We start from the raw sequence: 23,206 nt of genomic DNA, 5'->3' as shown, positions 1-23,206 counted from the left end.
TGGCATCTGTAACAAAAAACAGGAAAATTCTGAGATTAGGAGAAGGGACAGGGATGAGTCATGCAAACAGCACTAAAACGAGGTCCAGGAAACATCAGTGCATCTTTGATAGGCAGGTGCAACCTTAAGTCACTATTAAGACCCTTCTGTCTCCAAATTCTCCCAATAAGTAAGGGACAAACATTTTTTAAAATTTTTTTTAGATTTTATTTATTTGACAGGGACAGAGAGAGAGAACAAGCAGGGGAAGCAGTAGAGGGAGAGGGAGAAGCAGACTCTCCACGGAGCAGGGAGCCCGATGCGGGGCTCAATCCCAGGACCCCGGGATCCTGACCCTAGCAGAAGGCAGACGCTTAACGACTGAGCCACCCAAGCACCCAAGGGACAAGCATCTTTCCCATGAAACTACAATGCACCTCAACTGCCACCACAGCCAGAGAATTTAAGACGAAAACACTGACTGAATCACAAAGAGGTCAAGAAACTGATCAAGGTTGCCAGGCTGGCTACCACCAGGTCCAGGATTGGGAATCAGACACCATTTCTCACCCAGGATTCTCTGACCTTACTTTTACAATCCAGACCCAATTCTGACTAGATACTAGTATATACTCAAATGCAAACTCCCATAAGCTCTTACAATTCAATAATAAAAAAGACAACCCATTTTAAAAAATATACACAGGACCTGAACAGACATTTCTCCAAAGAGGATATACAAATGGCCAGTAAGCACGTGAAAAGATGCTCAACATCTATTATGGGTTGAACTGTGTCCCCCCAGAATTCACATGCTGAGTCCTAGCTCTCAGTACCCAGAATGTGACCTTACTTGGATATAGGGTCTCTAGAGAAGTCAACAAGATAGGGGTGCCTGGATGGCTCAGTCGTTAAGCGTCTGCCTTCGGCTCAGGTCCCTGGGATCAAGTCCCACATCAGGCTCCCTGCTCAGTGGGAAGCCTGCTTCTCTCTCTCCCACTCCCCCTGCTTATGTTCCTGCTCTTGCTATCTCTGTCAAATAAATAAATAAATAAAGTCTTAAAAAAAAAAGGTAAGATAAAATATGGTCATCATGGTGGGCCCTAATCCAATATGACTGGTGTCCTTATGAAAAGGGAAAATTTGGAGACAGACATGCTTATGAAGAGAACGCTGCGTGCAGATGAAGGCAGAGATCAGGATGATGCTTCTATGAGCCAAAGATTGCCAGCAAACCATTAGGAGCTAGACCAGAGGCATGGAACAGATTCTCCCTCCCAGCCCTCAGGAGGAAGCAGCCCTGTGACACCTTGATCTCAGGCCTCTAGTCTCCAACCTGAGTATGTTTCTACTACTTAAGCCACTCAATCTGTGGTACTTTGTTAGAGCAGCCACAGCAAACCAATACAACATTATTAGCAATCAGGGAAATGCAAATCAAAACCACAGTGAGGGACCACTTCATACCCACTAGGATGGTTATAATCGAAAAGACAAGTGTTGGACGCCTGGGTGGCTCAGATGGTTAAGCGTCTGCCTTCGGCTCAGGTCATGATCCCAGGGTCCTGGGATCGAGACCCGCATCGGGCTCCCTGCTCCTTGGGAGCCTGCTTCTCCCTCTGCCTCTCTCTCTCTCTGTCTCTCATGAATAAATAAATAAAATCTTAAAAAAAAAAAAAAAAGACAAGTGTTGGCAAGGATGTAGAACACTCATACACTGCTGGTGGGATTGCAAAATGGGCCAGCCACTTTGTAGAACAGTTTGTCAGTTCCTCAAAATGTTACATATAAAATTACAATTATGACCCAGCAATTCTACTAGGGATATTTCTGAGAGAAATGAAACCTACACCTACACAAAAACTTATACAAGAATGTTCAATAGCAGCCAAAAACTAGAAACAACCCAAATGTCCATCAACTGGGGAATGGATAAATAAAATGTGGTGTGCCCATACAATGGAATATTATTTGATGATACAAAGGAATGAAGTACTGACACATAATACAACATGAACCCTGAAAACATGATGTGAAAGAAGCCAGCCACAAAAGGCTGCATATTGTAGGATTTCATTCACATGAAGTGTACAGTACAGGAAACATAGTATAGAGACATAAAGTAGATTAGTGGTTGCCAGGGGCTGGGGGGAGGGAGAAATGGGGAGTGATAGTTTAATGAGTCAAGTGTTGTTACTAGCTTGGGGAGGGGGGCGAAGAATGAAAACGTTCTAAAACAAATAGTGGTGATGGTTGCACAATTCTGAATATACTAAAAACCACTAAATTGCACTTTTAAAAGATGAATTTTATGGTATGTGGATTATATCTCAAAAATGCTGTTATCAAAACAAAACCTCAAGACCTGAATCCTCAGGATCCTATACAAAACCAGGGCATACCCTTCTTACTGCCTCTGACTTCCAATGGGAGGAAACCCCCCTGCTCCCGAAATCACCAGCCCCCCACCACGTTCTGGGTGTTGCTATTTCTTCTATTAATGAGCAAGTGTGGATGTCATTAATCTCTTTCATCTTCTAATTATTCCTAATGAACCATTACTACTTCACAACTAAATATTCTACCTCTGACCAAGTAAGACTGACCATAAAGCAACTTTTTTTTCCTCTTTCTGTAATATCTGGTGACAAGAGATCTGTTGTACGCCCCTCATTGCAGTGAGCCACCATCCTAGACTGACTAGTCACGCTCTACTGAATGCTGCTGGCCACATTACCCTTTCTTCAATTACATGTCTCGCCTTCTCAAAGGCTTACTGTGCCTCTCCAAAAAGTAGTAGTAAGTAGAGACAGCCCTCCACTACTGACCACCTCCCTGCTGGGCCTGTCACCTTATAAAAGCACAGCTTCTCTGCAGATCCAAGATTATGTCTCAATTTTTGAGGCTCCCCTTCTTTCCTTCATGTGATTCCCACGTGTTCCAGCTCGCAAGTCCTTAAGTAGCACCCAGATGTGCTGCTATTAAATAACAGAGTAAACGTTTCGTTCTCACTCTCATTAACCAATCTGTTTTATTCCCAAGGTACTTTCGCTGGACAGTTCAAAATGGCTTCTGGCACAATCGAATAAAAAGGATATCTAGATAGGGGCTGAGCAAAATGGCGGAGGAGTAGGACACCTGGATTTCGTCTGGTCCCAGGAATTCAGCTGGACAGGGGTCAAACCATTCTGAACACCTACAAACTCAACAGAAAACTCTCTGAACAGAAAAGCGACCACTTTCTGGAAAGTAGGACATGCGCAGAAGTGAATCTGAGGCGATATTCGGGAGGATAGACGGCGGGGGAGGGGCCTCCATCACCGGCTGTTCGGTCAAGTGATAGAGCCGTGGAGCACAAAATCAGAACTTTTATAAGTCGGTTCAGCTGAAGGACATCACTCCAGTGGCTAAGCGGGCGGTGGAACCCTCGCGGGACAGTGTGGTCTCAGGACCCTCGGGGTCACAGAAAGACCGGGGGTGCCTGAGTGCGGCAGAGCTCCCAGGTATCGGAGCAGGAAAGCCGGCTGCAGAGACGGAGCCCAGGCGCGGGCTCTCAGCTCGGGGTTGCCATAAACCGTGATCCGCGGCACAGTTGGGCCACTGCTCCTCCAGCAGGGACCCAACAAGAGGCAGATCCGGGGAGACTCCCCTTCCTCCCCCAGGAGGAGCGGCGCGGGAGCGCACCGCAGGGATCTGCTGGGCTTGGAGACTCCACGCGGGGTCCGGTGCCAGAGATAGAAACGCGCGGTCACAGGCCGGGTGAGCACGGAGTGCGGCCAGAGACTGGGGAGACAGGAGTGACTGACTGCTTTTCTCTGGGGGAGCACTGAGGAGCGGGGCCCCGAGTTCTCGGCTCCTCCGCGGCCGAAATTGGGAGGCCGCCATTTTCACTCTCGGCCTCCAAAGCTGTATGGAAAGCTTGCAGGGAACAAAAGCTCCCAAGAGCAAACCCGAGCAATTACTTAGCCCCAACAGGGCAAGGGCGGGGCAATTCCGCCTCCGGCAAAGACATTTGGGAACCACGGCAACAGGCCCCTCCCCCAGAAGATCGGCAAGACCAGCCAGCCAAGAACAAGTTTACTGATCAATGAGAATGGCAGAACTCCAGCGCTAGGGGAATACTGCACATAGATTCCATGGCTTTTTTTTACCATGATTCTTTAGTCTTTCAAAGTTAATTTTTTTTTTAACTTTTTTTTTTTTTGAATTTTTCTTTTTCCCTTTTTCAACCAACATCTTATCAATCCCTTTTTTAAAAAACATTTTTATTTTTCATTTTTAGGGCCATATTCTATCCCTTCATAGTAGTTACCCTTATTTTTGGCATATAGATATAAGTTGTTCTCTCTTTAAAATTTTGAGATAGTTTCTTCTAACAGATCAAAATATACCCTAAATCTCTAGTGTATGGCTTTGTTCTAGTCTTCTGCCTGATCACATTCTCTCCCTTTCTTTTTCTTTTCTTTTTAAATCCTTTTCTTTCTTTTTTCAAACAACTTATCAATTCCTTTTATAAAATTTATAATTTTCATCTTTACAGTCATATTCCATCCCTTCATTGTATCAACCCTTATTTTTGTACATATATAAGTTTTCCTTTCTTTAAAATTTTGGGAGGCACTTTCTTCTAACAGACCAAAATACACCCAAAATATAGTGTGTGGCACTGATCTATGCACCAGCCTGATATTTGATCATATTGTTTTTTTTGTTTTGTTCTGCTTTGTTTTTATCTTTTTCTTTTTTCATTCTTTCCCTTTCTTTTTCCCCGGTTTCAGGTCTTTTCTGATTTGTTTAGAGTATATTTTCTGGGGACGTTGTTACCCTGTTAGCATTTTGTTCTCTCATTCATCTATTCTCTGGACAAAATGACAAGATGGAAAAAATCACCTCAACAAAAAGAACAAGAGGCAGTACCGACTGCCAGGGACCTACTCAATATGGACATTAGTATGATGTCAGACCTAGAGTTCAGAATCATGATTTTAAAGATACTAGCTGGGCTTGAAAAAAAGCATGGAAGTTATTAGAGAAACTCTCTCTGGAGAAATAAAAGAACTAAAATCTAACCAAATCGAAATCAAAAAGGCTATTAATGAGGTGCAATCAAAAATAGGGGCGCTAACTGCTAGGATAAATGGGGCAGAAGACAGAATCAGTGATATAGAAGACCAAATGATGGAAAATAAAGAAGCTGAGAAAAGAGAGATAAACAACTACTGGATCACGAGGGCAGAATTCGAGAGATAAGCGATACCATAAGACGAAACAACATTAGAATAACTGGGATCCCAGAAGAAGAAGAAAGAGAGGAGCAGAAGGTATATTGGAGCAAATTATAGCAGAGAACTTCCCTAATTTGGGGAAGGAAACAGGCATCAAAATCCAGGAGGCACAGAGAAACCCTCTCAAAATCAATAAAAATAGGTCAACACCCTGACATCTAATAGTAAAACTTACGAGTCTCAGAGACAAAGAGAAAATCCTGAAAGCAGCTCGGGAGAAGAGATATGTAACCTACAAGGGTAGAAACATTAGATTGGCAACAGACCTATCCACAGAAACCTGTGGGAAAGGACTGGCAGGATAGATTCAGAGCACTAAATGAGAAAAATATGCAGCCAAGAATACTATATCCAGCTAGGCTGTCATTGAAAATTGAAGGAGAGATAAAAAGCTTCCAGGACAAACAAAAACTAAAAGAATTTGCAAATACGAAACCAGCCCTACAAGAAATATTGAAAGGGGTCCTCTAAGCAAAGAGAGAACCTAAAAGCAACATAGACCAGAAAAGAACACAGACAATATACAGTAACAGTCACCTTACAGGCAATACAATGGCACTAAATTCCTATCTTTCAATAGTTACCCTGAATGTAAATGGGCTAAATGCCCCAATCAAAAGACACAGGCTATCAGACTGGATTAAAAAACAAGACCCATCGGTATGCTGTCTGCAAGAGACTCATTTTAGACCCAAAGACACCCCCAGATTGAAAGTGAGGGGGTGGAAAACCATTTACCATGCTACTGGACACCAAAAGAAAGCTGGGGTGGCAATCCTTCTATCAGACAAAATAGATTTTAAACCGAAGACTGTAATAAGAGATGAGGAAGGACACTATATCCTACTTAAAGGGTCTATCCAACAAGAAGATCTAACAATTGTAAATATCTATGCCCCTAACATGGGAGCAGCCAATTATATAAGCCAATTAATAGCAATAGCAAAGAAACACATTGACAACAATACAATAATAGTCTGGGACTTTAACACGCCCCTCTCTGACGTGGACAGATCATCTAAGCAAAAGATCAACAAGGAAATAAAGACTTTAAATGACTCACTGGACCAAATGGACTTCACAGACATATTCAGAACATTCCATCCCAAAGCAACGGAATACACATTCTTCTCTAGTGCCCATGGAACATTCTCCAGAATAGATCACATCCTAGGTCACAAATCAGGTCTCAACCGGTACCAAAAGATTGGGATCATTCCCTGCCTATTTTCAGACCACAATGCTTTGAAACTAGAACTCAATCACAAGAGGAAAGTCGGAAAGAACTCAAATACATGGAGGCTAAAGAGCATCCTACTAAAGAATGAGTGGGTCAACCAGGAAATTAAAGAAGAATAAAAAAAATTCATGGAAACCAATGAAAATGAAAACACAACTATTCAAAATCTTTGGGATGCAGCAAAGGCAGTCCTAAGAGGAAAGTATATAGCAATACAAGCCTTTCTCAAGAAACAACAAGAAAGGTCTCAAAAACACAACCTAACCCTACACGTACAGGAGCTAGAGAAAAAACAGCAAATAAAGCCTAAACCCAGCAGGAGAAGAGAAATAATAACGATCAGAGCAGAAATCAATGAAATAGAAACTAAAAGAATAGTAGAACAGATCAACGAAACTAGGAGCTGGTTCTTCGAAAGAATTAACATGATTGATAAACCCCTGGCCAGACTTATCAAAAAGAAAAGAGAAAGGACCCAAATCAACAAAATCATGAATGAAAGAGGAGAGATCACAACCAACACCAAAGAAATACAAACAATTATAAGAACATATTATGAGCAACTCTATGCCAGCAAATTAGATAACCTGGAAGAAATGGATGCATTCCTAGAGATGTATCAACTACCAAAACTGAACCAGGAAGAAATAGAAAACCTGAACAGACCTATAACCACTAAGGAAACTGAAGCAGTCATCAAAAATCTCCCAAAAAACAAAAGCCCAGGGCCAGATGGCTTCCCAGGGGAATTCTACCAAACATTTCAAGAAGAATTAATACCTATTCTTCTGAAACTGTTCCAAAAAATAGAAATGGAAGGAAAACTTCCAAACTCATTTTATGAGGCCAGCATTACCTTGATCCCAAAACCAGAAAAAGACCCCATCAAAAAGGAGAATTACAGACCAATATCCTTGATGAACATGGATGCAAAAATTCTCACCAAAATACTAGCCAATAGGATCCAACAGTACATTAAAAGGATTATTCACCACCAAGTGGGATTTATCCCTGGGCTGCAAGGTTGGTTCAACATCCGCAAATCAATCAACATGATACATTAACAAAAGAAAGAACAAGAATCACATGAGCCTCTCAATACATGCAGAAAAAGCATCTGACAAAGTATAGCATCCTTTCTTGATCAAAACTCTTCAGAGTATAGGGATAGAGGGTACATACCTCAATATCATTAAAGCCATCTATGAAAAACCCACAGTGAATATCATTCTCAATGGGGAAAAACTTGAGAGCTTTCCCCCTAAGGTCAGGAACGCAGCAGGGATGTCCACTATCACCACTGCTATTCAACACAGTATTAGAAGTCCTAGCCACAGCAATCAAACAAAAAGAAATCAAAGGCATCCAAATCGGCAAAGAAGTCAAACTCTCACTCTGCAGATGATATGATACTTTATGTGGGAAACCCAAAAGACTCCTCCCCAAAACTGTTAGAACTCATACAGGAATTCAGTAAAGTGGGAGGATATAAAATCAATGCACAGAAATCAGTGGCATTTCTATACACCAACCACAAGACAGAAGAAAGAGAAATTAAGGAGTCGATCCCATTTACAATTGCACCCAAAACCATAAGATACTTAGGAATAAATCCAACCAAAGAGGCAAAGGATCTGTACTCAGAAAACTATAAAATACTCATGAAAGAAATTGAGGAAGACACAAAGAAATGGAAAAACGTTCCATGCTCATGGATTGGAAGAACAAATATTGTGAAGATGTCACTGCTACCTAGAGCAATCTACACATTCAATGCAATCCCCACCAAAATACCATCCACTTTTTTCAAAGAAATGGAACAAATAATCCTAAAATTTGTATGGAACCAGAAAAGACCCTGAATAGCCAGAGGAATGTTGAAAAAGAAAAGGAAAGCTGGCGGCATCACAATTCGGACTTCCAGCTCTATTACAAAGCTGTCATCATCAAGACAGTATGGTACTGGCACAAAAACAGACATATAGATCAACGGAACAGAATAGAGAGCCCAGAAATGGACCCTCAACTCTATGGTCAACTAATCTTCGACAAAGCAGGAAAGAATGTCCGATAGAAAAAAGACAGTCTCTTCAACAAATGGTGTTGGGAAAATTGGACAGCCACATGCAGAAGAATGAAACTGGACCATTTCCTTACACCACACACAAAAATAGACTCAAAATGCTTGAAAGACCTCAATATGAGACAGGAGTCCATCAAAATCCTACAGGAGAACACAGGCAACAACCTCTTCGACCTCAGCCACAGCAACTTCTTCCTAGAAACATCGCCAAAGGCAAGGGAAGCAAGAGCAAAAATGAACTATTGGGACTTCATCAAGATAAAAAGCTTTTGCACAGCAAAAGAAACAGTCAACAAAACCAAAAGACAAACGACAGAATGGGAGAAGATATTTGCAAATGACATATCAGAAAAAGGCTAGTATCCAAAATCTACAAAGAACTTATCAAACTCAACACCCAAAGAACAAAGAATCCAATCAAGAAATGAGCAGAAGACATGAACAGACATTTTTCCAAAGAAGACATCCAAATGGCCAACAGACACATGAAAAAGTGCTCAACATGGCTCGGCATCAGGGAAATCCAAATCAAAACCTCAATGAGATACCACCTCACACCAGTCAGAATGGCTAAAATTAACAAGTCAGGAAACGACAGATGTTGGCGGGGATGCGGAGAAAGGGGAACCCTCCTATACTGTTGGTGGGAATGCAAGCTGGTGCAACCACTCTGGAAAACAGTATGGAGGTTCCTCAAAAAGTTGAAAATAGAGCTACCATACGATCCAGCAATTGCACTAATGGGTATTTACCCCAAAGATACAAATGTAGGGATCTGAAGGGGTTCATGCACCCCGATATTTATAGCATTAATGTCCACAACAGCCAAACTGTGGAAAGAGCCAAGATGTCCACTGACAGATGAATGGATAAAGAAGATGTGGTATATATATATATACAATGGAATATTATGCAGCCATCTAAAAAAATGAGATCTTGCCATTTGCAACAATGTGGATGGAACTGGAGGGTGTTATGCTGAGCGAAATAAGTCAATCAGAGAAAGACATGTATCATATGACCTCACTGATATGAGGAATTCTTAATCTCAGGAAACAAACTGAGGGTTGTTGGAGTGGAGGGGGAGTGGGAGGGATGGGGTGGCTGGGTGATAGACATTGGGGAGGGTATGTTCTATGCTGAGCGCTGTGAATTGTGCAAGACTGCTGAATCACAGATCTGTACCTCTGAAACAAATAATGTAATATATGTTAAGAAAAAAAAAAAAGATGATAGCAGGAGAGGAAGAATGAAGGGGGGGAAATTGGAGGGGGAGACGAACCATGAAAGATGATGGGACTCTGAAAAACAAACTGAGGGTTCTATAGGGGAGGGGGATGGGGGGATGGGCTGGCCTGGTGATGGGTACTAAAGAGGGCACGCTCTGCATGGAGCACTGGGTGTTATGCACAAACAATGAATCATGGAAAACTACATCAAAAACTAATGATGTAATGTATGGTGATTAACATAACAGTAAAAAAATTTTTAAAAAAAGGATATCTAGATAATAAAGACAAGACATTTTCATACAGGTTCAAATGGCTGCTTACAAAATCAAAGTTCATAATCCACAGTTTTGGTGAGGGTGTGGGGAACTGATGTACTCACGAGCACCTCCTGCTCATACGCATGTAAACTGGAACAACCCTCTTTGAAGAGCAATCTGACCTAAATACCAACTTGTAAAATACATAAATCTTTTGATCCCGCAATTCCAGCTCTACAAATTTATCCTGAAGCTGCACTAAGATGTGTTACCACAGAAATGTCTATACTAGAAAAAGCCTAGAAACAACTTACATGTCCGACACCAAATGGTAGTCATTCAACAGAATACTAGGCAGCCAGTAAAAACAATGTGCTCCAGGGATAACTACATGCCAGACATTCTAAGCACCCCACAGATATAAGGTCATTTAATTCTACTAACAACCCCATGAAATAGGAGCTGTTTATCCCAGTGTACTGATAGCAAACTGAAGCACAAAGAGGCCAGCGTCACTTCTAATTGCTACTTACTTGTGTAGAAGCCTCTGACAGGCAGCTTCCTTAAGGAGTGTAGGAAGTGGCTCACAGCAGTGTTCTCACAGTGAAGGAGGCTATAATCAAGCAAAAATGAACCGTTAAACATTTATTTAAAAAAAATTTTTTTTTAAGTAGACTCCACGCCCAGCGTGGAATCCAACATGGGGCTTGAACTCACAACCCTGAGGATCAAGACCTGAGCTGAGATCAAGAGTCAGCTGCTTAACTGACTGAGCTACCCAGGCGCCCCTATCTTAAAATTATTTTTAAGATTTTATTTATTTATTTGAGAGAGAGAGAGAGAGCGCACACAAGGTGGGGGAGGGGTTCCTCTCCCTCTGCCCCTCCCCCCACTTGTGCTCCCTCTTTCTCTCTTGCTCTCCCTCAAATAAAATCTTAAAAAAAAATTCTTTAGGGATGCCTGGGTGGTTCAGTCAGTTAAGCGTCTGCCTTCGGCTCAGGTCATGATCCCAGGGTCCTGGTATGAGTCCCACATCGGGCCCCTTGCTCAGCAGCGAGCCTGCTGCTCCCCTTGCTTGTGTGCTCTCTCTCTGACAAATAAATAAATAAAATATATATCTATTTAAATTCTTTAAAAAAAATGTTGGGGTCCCTGGGTGGCTCAGTCAGTTAAGTGGCTGACTTTGACTCATGTCATGATCCCAGGGTCAGGCTCCCCACTCAGCAAGGAGTCTGTTTCTCCCTCTCCCTCTGCCCCTCCCCCTGCTCCTGCTCACTGGCTCTCTCTCTCAAATAAATAAAATCTTTAAAAAAATTTTTTAGGCGCACCTGGGTGGCTCAGTTGTTAAGTGTCTGCCTTTAGCTCAGGTCGTGATCCCAGGGTCCCGGGATTGAGGATCCCTGCTCGGCAGGAAGCCTGCTTCTCCCTCTCCCTCCCCCCTGCTTGTGTTCCTGCTCTCGCTGTGTCTCTCTCTGTCAAATAAATAAATAAAATCTAAAAAAAAAAATTTTTTTAAATGTGGATCAACTGGCAAAACTTGAATACAAAAATGTATAGATTCAATAAGTCTTATATCAATGTTAATTTCTTAGTTTTGACCACTGTACTATGGTTGTGTGAGAAAATGATCTTGTAGGAAAAAGGCTGAAGTTCATAGTAAAGGAATGTCAAATCTGTAACTTTCTCTCAAGTGTCCTAGGGAAAAAAAAAATATATATATATATATATATACACCCACATACACATAAAGAGGGGAGAAGGAGAGGAAGGGAGAAGAGTAAAGCAAATGCAATCAACATTTGGGGAATCTGGGTAAACAGAATTTGGGAATTTTATTATTTTTATAACTTTTCTGTAAGTCTGAAACTATTTCACAATAAAGTTATTTTTTCTTAATTAAGCATAAAATTATAATAGGCAGTAATTCAGCACTCTTACACAAAGCCATATGTTTCCATACCACAAAAGAACAACTGTACACAGCCTTGTAAACATCTAACCCCTACTCATTAAAGACTCTAATACTGGTAGCTGAAACTTTAAATTTTAAATGTCTAGCCTGGAAAAAAAATGACACAAAAAAACCACGTGGAACTATTCTAATATACTTCAAGTCTGGAAGGCTCACTTAATTTAGAATTTTTGAATTCTCTTTTGTGGCTAACTTTGCTATTTTGTCAAGCTAGTTTGACAGAGTGAATGGGTTTCAAGCCTTCTCAGAAAAAAATTACCAACAACTTTCACAGCTTTCCAGGCTAAGAAAACATTATTTCTTTTTTTTTTTTTTAAAGATTTTTTATTTATTTGAGAGAGAGAATGAAAGAGAGAGCATGAGAGGGGGGAGGGGCAGAGGAAGAAGCAGACTCCCCGCAGAGCAGGGAGCCCGATGCGCGACTCGATCCCAGGACCCTGGGATCATGACCTGAGCCGAAGGCAGACGCTTAACCGACTGAGCCACCCAGGCGCCCAAGAAAACATTATTTCTGATTCAGTTTGCTTCTCTTTGTTTCATCTTCACCCAGGGAAACTGGACAATTTCCCAGTGGCAATAAGTGACTGCCAGCAAGGAAAACATTCATGAACTTTTAGTTAAAAATTGGATCTCCCCTAACCAAAGAGCAAATATCTCCCTTTCAATTCAGATAGCACATCAGTTTCCCCAAAATTTAACCTGAAATCTAAAGTAAAGAAACTATGTCCTTGTCAGTACGTGCTTCTTTTTCTGCTGCAGTTCTTTAGGATAGAAGCAATAATTAAATAAAACTGTCTACATTGCCACTTCTGTGGAAAACAGAACTGCGTGTATGACCTTCCTATGATAACATTTACTTTCATGGATATTTAGTAGTTATGTCTTATATTGATATCCTGCAAACATGATCAGATTTAGGCACCTTCATTTTTTTACTGGAAACTGACTTAAAACACCCTCACAGCATGGTGCTAATTTGGCTAATGTGATGACTCTGATTCTCCAGTAGGCGAGTCAGGTCTGTACACAGAAAAAGTATGGGGCCGTGATAATCACCACCACGAAGGACAGAGAGATAGATGTTCAGCTACTAACACAAAGAAGAGCAATGTTTCAGTAGACGAATTTCTTTCAGCCCACTGAACAATGGTCATCTCTTAGACTAGAAACTCCCACTACAAAAGCTGAAAGCCTCAAGCCCTGCTTTCCAAACAGAATTAGAACAAGAAGTATAAAAACTGACTAAAAGTACATTGTTGTGTTCTGTACACTGCTGTATTATGTGTTCCAGAATGAATGCTAAACCCCCCACCTAAAAGAATGTTTGCAGACTACTGAGTCAGGCTTTTTTCTCCCCCCCTTGGCTGGGGGAGGTATGAATCAGGGAGAATTGTCTATCCATTGGAACCAGACACACGGCACTCAGGTGGTTTCTCTTGCATGTGGGTCTTCCCCCTTGACAGCCCTGCCCCAGAACACAGAGCTTGGCTCCCTTGTATGCCGCCTTAGCCCGAGCTCCTGAAAAAAAAGCCCAGCAAATGCACCATTACACCAATTTGTCTTTTATTACTGGATCATTTCTATCTTCATATAAATCCTGTACTTTCTCCAATCTTACATAAACACTGTCCACCATGTATCCTTCTCTAGCTTCCACCCCACTTTTCTTCTCTCCTTCATAACAAACTCTTAAAAAGAGCTAGGTTCACTCTCAACCATAAAAATCCTAGAAGAGAACATAGGCGGTAATTTCTCTGACATCAGCTGTAGCAACTTTGTTCTAGATAGGTCAAAAGCAAAAATAAACTACTGGGACTACATCAAAATAAAAAGCTTCTGGGGTGCCTGGGTGGCTCAGTTGGTTAAGCGACTGCCTTCGGCTCAGGTCATGATCCTGGAGTCCCGGGATCGAGTCCCACATCGGGCTCCCTGCTCAGTGGGGAGTCTGCTTCTCCCTCACCCACTCCCCCTTCTTGTGCTCTCTCTCTTTCTCTCTCTCAAATAAATAAATGAAATCTTTAAAAAAAAAAAAAAGAAATAAAAAGCTTCTGCACAATGAAGGAAACAGTCAACAAAACTAAAAGGAAACCTATGGAATGGGAGAAGATATTTGCAAATGATATATCCAATAAAGGGTTAGTATCCAAAATATATAAAGAACTTATAAAACTCAATACCCAAATAACAAATAATCCAAATAAAAAATGGGCAGAAGACATGAGCAGACATTTCCCTAAAGAAGACATCCAGATGGCCAACATTCGTATGAAAAGGTGCTCATCATTTGTCATCAGGAAATGCAAATCAAAACTACAATGCAGTATCACCTCATACCCATCAGAATGGCTAAAATCAACACAAGAAACAACAGGTGTTGACAAGGTTGTAAAAAGAAAAAGGAACCCTCTTGCACTGTTGGTGGGAATGCAAACTGGTGCAGCCACTGTGGAAAACAGTATGGAGGTTCCTCAAAAAGTTAAAAATAGAACTTATGATCCAGTAATCACACTACTGGATATTTACCCAAAAAATAAAAAACACTAATTCAAAGGAATATATGTACCCGTGTTTATAGCAGGATTATTTACAATGGCCAAGATATGGAAGCAGCCCAAGTATCCATCTGATGAATGGTTAAAGAAGATGTGGTATGTGTGTATATATATGTATGTATATATACCCACAACACACACATATACATACACACATATATATAATGGAATATTATTTAGCTATAAAAAAAGAATGAAATCTTGCCATTTGCAATGACATGGATGGAGCTACAGAGTATAATGCTAAGCGAAATAGGTCAGAAAAAGACAACAAATTATTTCACTCAAATGTGGAATTTAAGAAACAAAAGAGCAGAGGGCAAAAAAAGAAAAAAAGAGAGACAAACCAAGAAACAGACTCTTTATAACTACAATGAACAAATGGATAGTCACCAGAGGGGAGGAGGGTAGAGGGATGAGTTAAATAGGTGATGGGGATTAAGGAGTGCACTTGTGATGAGCATCATGTGTTGTATGAAACTGCTGAATCATTATATTGTACATCTGAAACTAATATAACACTGTATGTTAACTAACTGGACTTAAAATAAAAACTTAAAAAAAATAAAAATAAAAAATAAAAACTTAAAAAAGGGCGCCTGGGTGGCTCAGTCAGTTAACCATCTGCCTTTGGCTTAGGTCACGATCCTAGAGTCCTGGGATAGAGTCCCATGTCTGCTCCCTGCGCAGTGGGGGTCTGCTTCTCTGCCCCTCTCCTGGCTCGCACACGTTCTCTCTCTCAAATAAATAAAATCTTTAAAAAAAATAAAAACTTAACAACAACAAAAAAAGAGCTAGGTTCACTGTCACTACTTCCTCACTTCCCACCCTCTCTTAATCCTGTTGAACCAGGCTTTTGTTCCTATCCTGTCACCTCTTGTCAAGGTCACCAACAACCTCCGTGTTGCCAACACCAATGCATGTTTCTTGGGTCTCATATTATTTGACCTCTCACAGCAGCATCTGCCATAACTGATCCCTTTTTCTTTTTTTATTGAGGTATGACTGACATATAACATTGTTAGTCTCAAGCGTACAACACGAGTCAATATTTATATATATTGCAAAATGAGCACCACAGTAAGTCTAGTTAACATATGTCGCCATACAGCTACAAAACTTTTTTTCTTGTGATGAGAACTTTTAAGATGGACTCTCTTAGCAACTTTCAAGTATGCCATACAATATTATTAACTATACATCCCCATGACTTATTTACTTTATAACTAGAAGTTTGTACCTCTTGATCTTGTCATCCTTTCTCCTTCCTGAACCACATCTCTCACATGGCTTCTGGGACCCTGATTTTCCTCCTACCTCTCTGGTCTCTCCCTAACTTCAAACTGTTGCCATGCCCAATGTTCAGATCTCCTCTCTGTTTACACTCCTTCCTAGAGTTGCTCATCCAGTCCCCTGCCTTTATTTTTTTTTTTAATTAATAATGTACAGTATAGGGCGCCTGGGTGGCTCAGTCGTTAAGCGTCTGCCTTCGGCTCAGGTCATGATCCCAGGGTCCTGGGATCGAGTCCCACATCGGGCTCCCTGCTCAGCGGGAAGCCTGCTTCTCCCCCTCCCACTCCCCCCTGCTTGTGTTCCCTCTCTCGCTGTCTCTCTCTCTCTGTTGAAAAATAAATAAAATCTTTAAAAAAAAAAAAAAAAAATCTAATAATGTACAGTATAATAGTTTCAGGTGTACAATATAGTGATTCAACCATTCCATACATCACTCGGTGCGCATCACAACAAATGCATGGCTTAATCCCCATCACCTATTTTACCCATCCCCCTAGTCACGTCTTTAAATAGCCAGATACTGATGATTCCCTCACTCCTAACCCTTCCTAACTCCCCCCTTCAACCTGCTCCTCCCCCGAGAGGTGTCCATCTGTGGTGAGAGTAGTCAGGTGTTTATCAAATCTACTTCTTCTCCCTGGACACCCAAAACATGGTGTTTCCCAGCTTCCTCTGCAGTAGGGTGTGACCACAGAACTTTGTTCTAACCAATGTGAAGACCATTCAGGTTTCCCAGGCATCCACCTCCAGGCTTTCCCCTTCAGCCTGCTTGCTGCAGACAAAAATGCAGAACTTGGGAAGTCATGTGCTAAAGACAGCAGGAGCATCTTTGAATTACTGTTGCCCCACTGATCAGGAGCACTCACTGGGACTTTACAAGATCAAGACATAAACTTACTGTGTTAAGTCAGAGATCCTGGGGTTTATCTGTTACCACAGCAACATTACTATAATACACCATGTCAGCAAAAGGTATCACCCTTCACAAAGCTACACAAATCAAAACCCTAAGATTCATTCTTACAGAAGTCCTTTCTTTCTCACTATCCATATTCAGTCCACTGCCAAGACAGGAAAACTTCCTTTGAAATATATTTTTATCTGCGTAGGGGTACCTGGCTGGTTCAGCTGGAAGAGCATGCAACTTGTTTTCGGGGTCGTGAGTTGAAGACCCATGCTGAGTGTAGAGAATACCAAAAAAATAAACTTAAAATGTGTATATGTGTGTGTGTGTGTGTATCTTTATTTCTCACTGCCACCACCACTCACACCCAAGCCCAAGACAACTGATTCTCTTACCAGATGACTGTGAAGGCCTGTTCTCCAGTCTCCAGTTTTCATTCTTGGCCCTCTATATCCTATTCACCGCAAAACAACCAGAGTGATCTTTTCAAGATTTTATTTTATTTATTTGAGAGAGAGAGAGCATGAGAGGGGGGAGAGTCAGAGGAAGAAGCAGACTCCCCTCTGAGCAGGAAGCCTGATGCAGGACTTGATCCTGGGACTCCAGGATCATGACCTGAGCCGAAGGCAGTTGCTCAGACAACTGAGCCACCCAGGCGCCCCCCAGAGTGATCTTTTCAAAACAGAAAATAAAACCAGACCCCATGTACTTGGTCCTTGCTGGATTCTCAGATATCCTGCTGTTTTCCATCTCCTCCTTACTCATTCCTGTTGCCACTCCTAGTACCCACAACTTTGCCTCTTCCCACATCCTTGCATTTGCTGTTTGTTCTACTGGGCACACCCTTCTATGTGACTCACTCCCTCATTAGTTCTCTGTGAAAAGGTTTCCTCCTGAGTTTGGCCTTCCTGACTACCATTGCCCCTATCAAGCACTAACCCTTTGATTACTTGCCTTTATTTTTTTTTTATAGCACTTCTGGCTACCTGGAATGAACAGATTACATATATACATATATATGTGTGTGTGTATATAAGTGTATGTGTGTGTATATATACACACACATATATATATACCTCTACCTATTTGTTTACTGTCCATATCCCTTTTTTTTTTAGATTTTATTTATTTATTTGACAGAGAGAGACACAGCGAGAGAGGGAACACAAGCAGGGGGAGTGGGAGAGGGAGAAGCAGGCTCCTCGCTGAGCAAGGAGCCTGATGCGGGGCTCGATCCTAGGACCCTGGGATGAGACCTGACCTGAAGGCAGACGCTTAACCATCTGAGCCAGCCAGGTGCCCCAACTGCCCATATCCCTTGATGAACATAGGGGTCTGTCTGCCTTCACAATGAACTATGAACTCCAATCTCAATGGTGAAATTAAGCCCAGAGGGATGAATGGATAAGTTCAATCAGATGTCTCTTCTAGCTGGTGACTCATGCAGGCATCCTGCAAACAGGTGATTAAAGCCCATGACTGGGCACACAAGTCTGATTGTAGGGCTCACTGCCACTCACCAAAAGTGTGACTTTAGAAACGTAATTAATTCTAAGCCTCAATTTGTCCACCTGTAAAAACAGGATCTACCTCATTAAGATTACCTGAGACAATCTTGAAAAACCAGCACCTAGTTACATATTACCATTATTTAAAGTAACAGAGTTCAGGGGCTCCTGGGTGGTTCAGTTGGTTAAGCACCTGCCTTCAGCTCAGGTCATGGTCCTGGGGTCCTGGGATCGAGCCCCGAGTCAGGCTTCCTGCTCAGAGGGGAACCTGCTTCCCCTTCTCCTCCCTGCTCGTGCTCTCTCTTGCTCTCTCTCTCTCAAATGGATGGGTAAAATCTTTAAAAATAAATAAATATGTAAAGTAACAGAGTTTATATTCAGGTGGCACAAACTGGGATGGCTCTATCAATTGTCTATGACCAGGGGCACCTGGCTGGCTCAGTCAGTGGAACATGTGACTCGTGACCTCAGGGTTGTGAGTTCATACCCCACGTTGGGAGTAAAGATTACTTTAAAAAAAAAAAAATTGTCTATGACCAATGTCCATGCTGATTAGTCTGTGCCCATATTGTCATGGTTATAAAATCCTTTACCATCATCTCTGGTGGTGATGCTTTAACTGTAGTCCTTCTATCTCTCCTTTCTGAAGTTATGAAAGCTCTCCTAAAAACAAACTGGCAGACCTTCTGAAGGCCTTATTCCACATTCTATCTTGTATTAGTGTTGAGTGTTTTCTCTCTCTTCTACTAAACTGCAAAGTTCTTTTAACACAAAGCCTATTCCAAATACTGTATCTTTTTTTTTTTTTTTAAGATTTTATTTATTTATTTGAGAGAGAATGAGAGAGAGCACATGAGAGAGGGGAGGGTCAGAGGGAGAAGCAGACTCCCTGCCGAGCAGGGAGCCCGATGCGGGACTCGATCCAAAGAGTCCAGGATCATGACCTGAGCCGAAGGCAGTCGCTTAACCAACTGAGCCACCCAGGAGCCCCCAAATACTGTATCTTATAATTCCTCTCTTCCCTCCCTTCCCTCATGGTTCCTGGCACTGTGGTTTGCAGTGGTAGGAATATCATAAATATTTTTTTTTTAAGATTTTATTTATTTATTTGACAGAGAGAGAGACAGCAAGAGAGGGAACACAAGCAGGGGGAGTGGGAGAAGGAGAAGCAGGCCTCCCGCCGAGCAGGGAGCACGATGTGAGGCTCGATCCCAGGACCCTGGGATCATGACCTGAGCCGACAACTGAGCCACCCAGGCACCCCGGAATATCATAAATATTTCTGAATGAAAGTCTTGCATAAGCAACCACTACCTAGGTACTCAGTCCATACTTACCTGAACCTAAGAATCATCTGAGGCACTTGCAGCCCCAAGCTACTACACCTACTGAATCCGAATTTGGCAGCAAGTTGGGGATATATCTGGGAATCTCAATTTCTAATAAACATCCACCCTACTGGGCGCCTGGGTGGCTCAGTTGGTTAAGCGACTGCCTTCGGCTCAGGTCATGATCCTGGAGTCCCTGGATCGAGTCCCGCATCGGGCTCCCTGCTCAGCGGGGAATCTGCTTCTCCCTCTGACCCTCCCCCCTCTCATGCTCTCTGTCTCAAATAAATAAATAAAATCTTAAAAAAAAAAAAAAAACATCCACCCTACTATTTTATCAAACAAGTTTGGGAAACGTGGCCATTAATTATCACCCAAGATGTTGCTTTCTCTTTGTTCTATCACCTGCCACACATCACCCAGTTACTGAAAAACTGCAATACGAGGCTTTCATCTATATGTCTCAGACATGCTTTACTTAAAACTTAAGAAAATGCTGTCTTTTTGGTTTTTGTGTGTATCAATATATAATACCTTTGAAAATTAAAAGTTCTTATTGTGCCCAAATCCTCATCCCTTCCAACCACTGCACCTAAATCCAGTCTCATTTATCTCCATTGATACTAAAGTATGACTCCCCACCTCCAACCCTTTTTTTAATGATGGTGAGTGAGTACATCCTCCACATCATTTTAAAAAAATATCTGGAGTGTCATTTTTTAGTCTTTTTAACTCATGACACAGGTTTGCTGAATTTATGGCTGACTCATAAACAGCACAGCTGGTATTAATATCAAATCAGAGACCCTCCAGCCCAAATCCCAACAGTTACCACATTGCAGAGCCCCCTCCTGAGAGAACTACACCATTTCTGAATAGTCAATGATAGGAGAGTAAAGCTTTCATGGTAAGGCCAATCAGTTTCTATTCCCTCTCAGTCCAAATCCAGTGTCCTTTTACTTCCCCAAATTACAATAACAGGTCACCACCACCTCTGGTCACAGAGCAAGTTTTGGTTAACGCTGCCAAAAATTAACCCTGCCGGAAAAACAAAAATCACCGTGCGTCTCCCAAACCCTCGCTCTTTGAAATGACAACAAGCAGCCAACTCTGAGTCATAGCTACCAGCATTTTAAACCATTTTCCAGGAGTCCAAATGCTCCCAAGCTATTTCTGAATAATAAATGCCCTCATGGGGTCCATGCATGAGAGAGAGAGGTCAGGGTCCTGACTCTGCTACTAACTAGCTGGGTAAAACTGAGCAGGTCCCTCTCCCACTCAAGGCCTCAATTTCGCCAATTCGAAAATCAGCTGGATTTAGATGATCCCTCAGATCTCTTCCAATTCTAAGAACCTAAGAGGTGGAGTCAGTCCCCAGAATAACCAAGACCCTAATTCCTTATAGACTATTTGAGATTACCGAATCCAACCTCTTGATTCAAAGACCAAGACTCTGAAACGAAAGCCCCCGACTTCCAGTCCAAAGATCTTCCCACATCTCACTGCCGTTCCAGAAACACAAACCCCGAAAGGGGCGTCCAGCCCAGCCTCGACTCTAGCGGAGGGCACGCAGCCTATTTCATCTGTTTTGTTTGGGATTTTTGTTGTTGTTGTTGTTGTTTGGTCCCTTCTGCACTTCCACCTAGCTGGAAAGGGCAAAGCGAGAGCGCTTAGGCCAGACCCTAAATAAATCCCGACCTCCCTACGCGCCGACAGTCGCACCTGCTCCCGAGCTCTACGTGAAGGTGGATGGCTCGGTCTTCACCCGACCCCTCCTTAGGGAGCCCGCAAAAGAGAAACGATTTTTCCCTCCCAGCACTCCAGCTCGGCCCAGGCCGCCTCCCACCCCGAGACAGCCTCCCAAGACAGTATACCTGCTCCGCCACGGCTCGATCCCGTGCAGCAACCTCAAGCACTGCCGCCCCACGGCCGTCGCCATCTTGTCTCCTCCTTCTTAGCGGGCCACGCCCCCTTCCCACACTTGTGGCGCATGCGTGTGACGTTACGAGCATAGAGCTCACAGGACCAATGAGGAACGCGGTGGGCTGTGGGCGGAGACGGCTAAGCTCCTCCCTACGGCTGCTCCCCGCCCCATCAGCCCAGCTCTTTGGGCACCTCCAGAGCCAGGTTGGGTAGGTTCCTGCTGTGCTAAATCGGGGCCTCGGTGCAATGTCGCCAGTCCTCTTTCTTCCCACTGTCGTACGTTTCCTCATGCGCCTGGAAAATGAGTCACCCAAAATCTGAGAATGTATCAACTTAGCCAATTCCCTTATTTACATATAGAGAAGCTAAGAGCATCCACCCTCGGCTACCATTTATTCCGCGCTTCCTAAGTTCCAGGCTCTGTTCTGAGCACTTTGCGTGCACGGTGTCTCGTTCTTACTTTCCCAAACTGGAGAAATACAGCTCCATTTTTTCCTCCCCGAGTCTGCTAATCACAGTTGTCTTCACCAGACGTTTGACACAAGAGGATATATTGCCTGATGCCCGCAATTATTTCTGTGTGGTTATTTAAGCTCGGCTAGTGCACAATCAGCCCCTCCAGGGAGCCTAACAGGCATCAGGTTTCCTCTTGGAGGTAAGACACCTCCTTCTATGGGTCTTTAAAATATGAGAGGGAAAATAAAAAGTATAGAATTAGTTTTACTATTCAAGTGAGACTAGTAACTCAAAAGGGGAGGGGCGGGGTTATTTCAAAATAAAGTGCATTTGGGAAAACTGAAATATCCACATGCAAAAGAATGAAGTGGACCCTTAACTTATACCATATACAAAAAGTAACTCAAAATAAATCAAAGACCTAAACTTAAGAACTAAAACTATAAAACTTTTTTTTAGTTGAGAGAGAGCAAGAGAGAGCATGAGAGGGAAGGAGAGGCAGAGGGAGAGGGAGAAGCAGACTACCTGCTGAGCAAGGAGGTGGGGAGTGGGGCTCTGGGGTCATGACCTGAGCCCAAGATAGATGCTTAACCGACTGAGCCACCCCAGAGCCCCAAACTATAAACCTCTTAAAAGAAAATATAAGGGAAACTTTCATGACTTTGGACTCGATAATTTTTTGCATATAACACCAAAACGCAGGCAACAACAACAAAATAGTATCAATTGAACCTAATCAAAATTAAAACTTTTTTTTTAAAGATTTTTATTTATTTATTGAGAGAGAGAGAGCATGAGAGAGAGGAGGGTCAGAGAGACAAGCAGACCCCCTGCTGAGCAGGGAGCCCGATGCGGGACTCGATCCTGGGACTCCAGGATCATGACCTGAGCCGAAGGCAGTCGCTTAACCAACTGAGCCACCCAGGTGCCCAAAAATTAAAACTTTTGTGTACCAAAGGACACTATCAAGAAAAGTCAAAGATAACCCACAGAAAGTGAGAATATCTGATAAGCATCTATTATGCAGAATATATAAAGAACTTCTAAAACTCAATGATAAAAAACAAACAACCCCATTAAAAAATGGACAAAAAATGAGCAGTCATTTCTCCAAAAAAATCATACAAATGGCTAATAAGATGCTCAACATCACTAGTCATTAGGGAAATGCACATCAAAACCACAATGAGATAC

At 42.4% G+C, this 23,206-nt stretch overlaps 1 long non-coding RNA gene across 1 annotated transcript; it reads right to left on the bottom strand.

Annotated features, from left to right (window-relative positions):
• Positions 1–10,652: 10,652 nt before the first annotated feature.
• LOC110592543 lies at positions 10,653–21,563 on the bottom strand. The gene is made up of 3 exons (XR_002481111.1): positions 21,508–21,563; positions 17,193–17,251; positions 10,653–10,689 (listed from the first exon to the last, which is right to left on the bottom strand). It is a non-coding gene; the product is annotated as an uncharacterized LOC110592543 (long non-coding RNA).
• Between the last annotated feature and the right edge of the window lie 1,643 nt (positions 21,564–23,206).

Source organism: Neomonachus schauinslandi, chromosome 14 (genome assembly GCF_002201575.2).
Source record: "Neomonachus schauinslandi chromosome 14, ASM220157v2, whole genome shotgun sequence".
In the NCBI taxonomy this organism is placed as follows: Eukaryota; Metazoa; Chordata; class Mammalia; order Carnivora; family Phocidae; genus Neomonachus; species Neomonachus schauinslandi.
The sequence above is the reverse complement of the archived record's forward strand: the minus strand, read 5'-3'. Positions and strand labels throughout refer to the sequence as shown.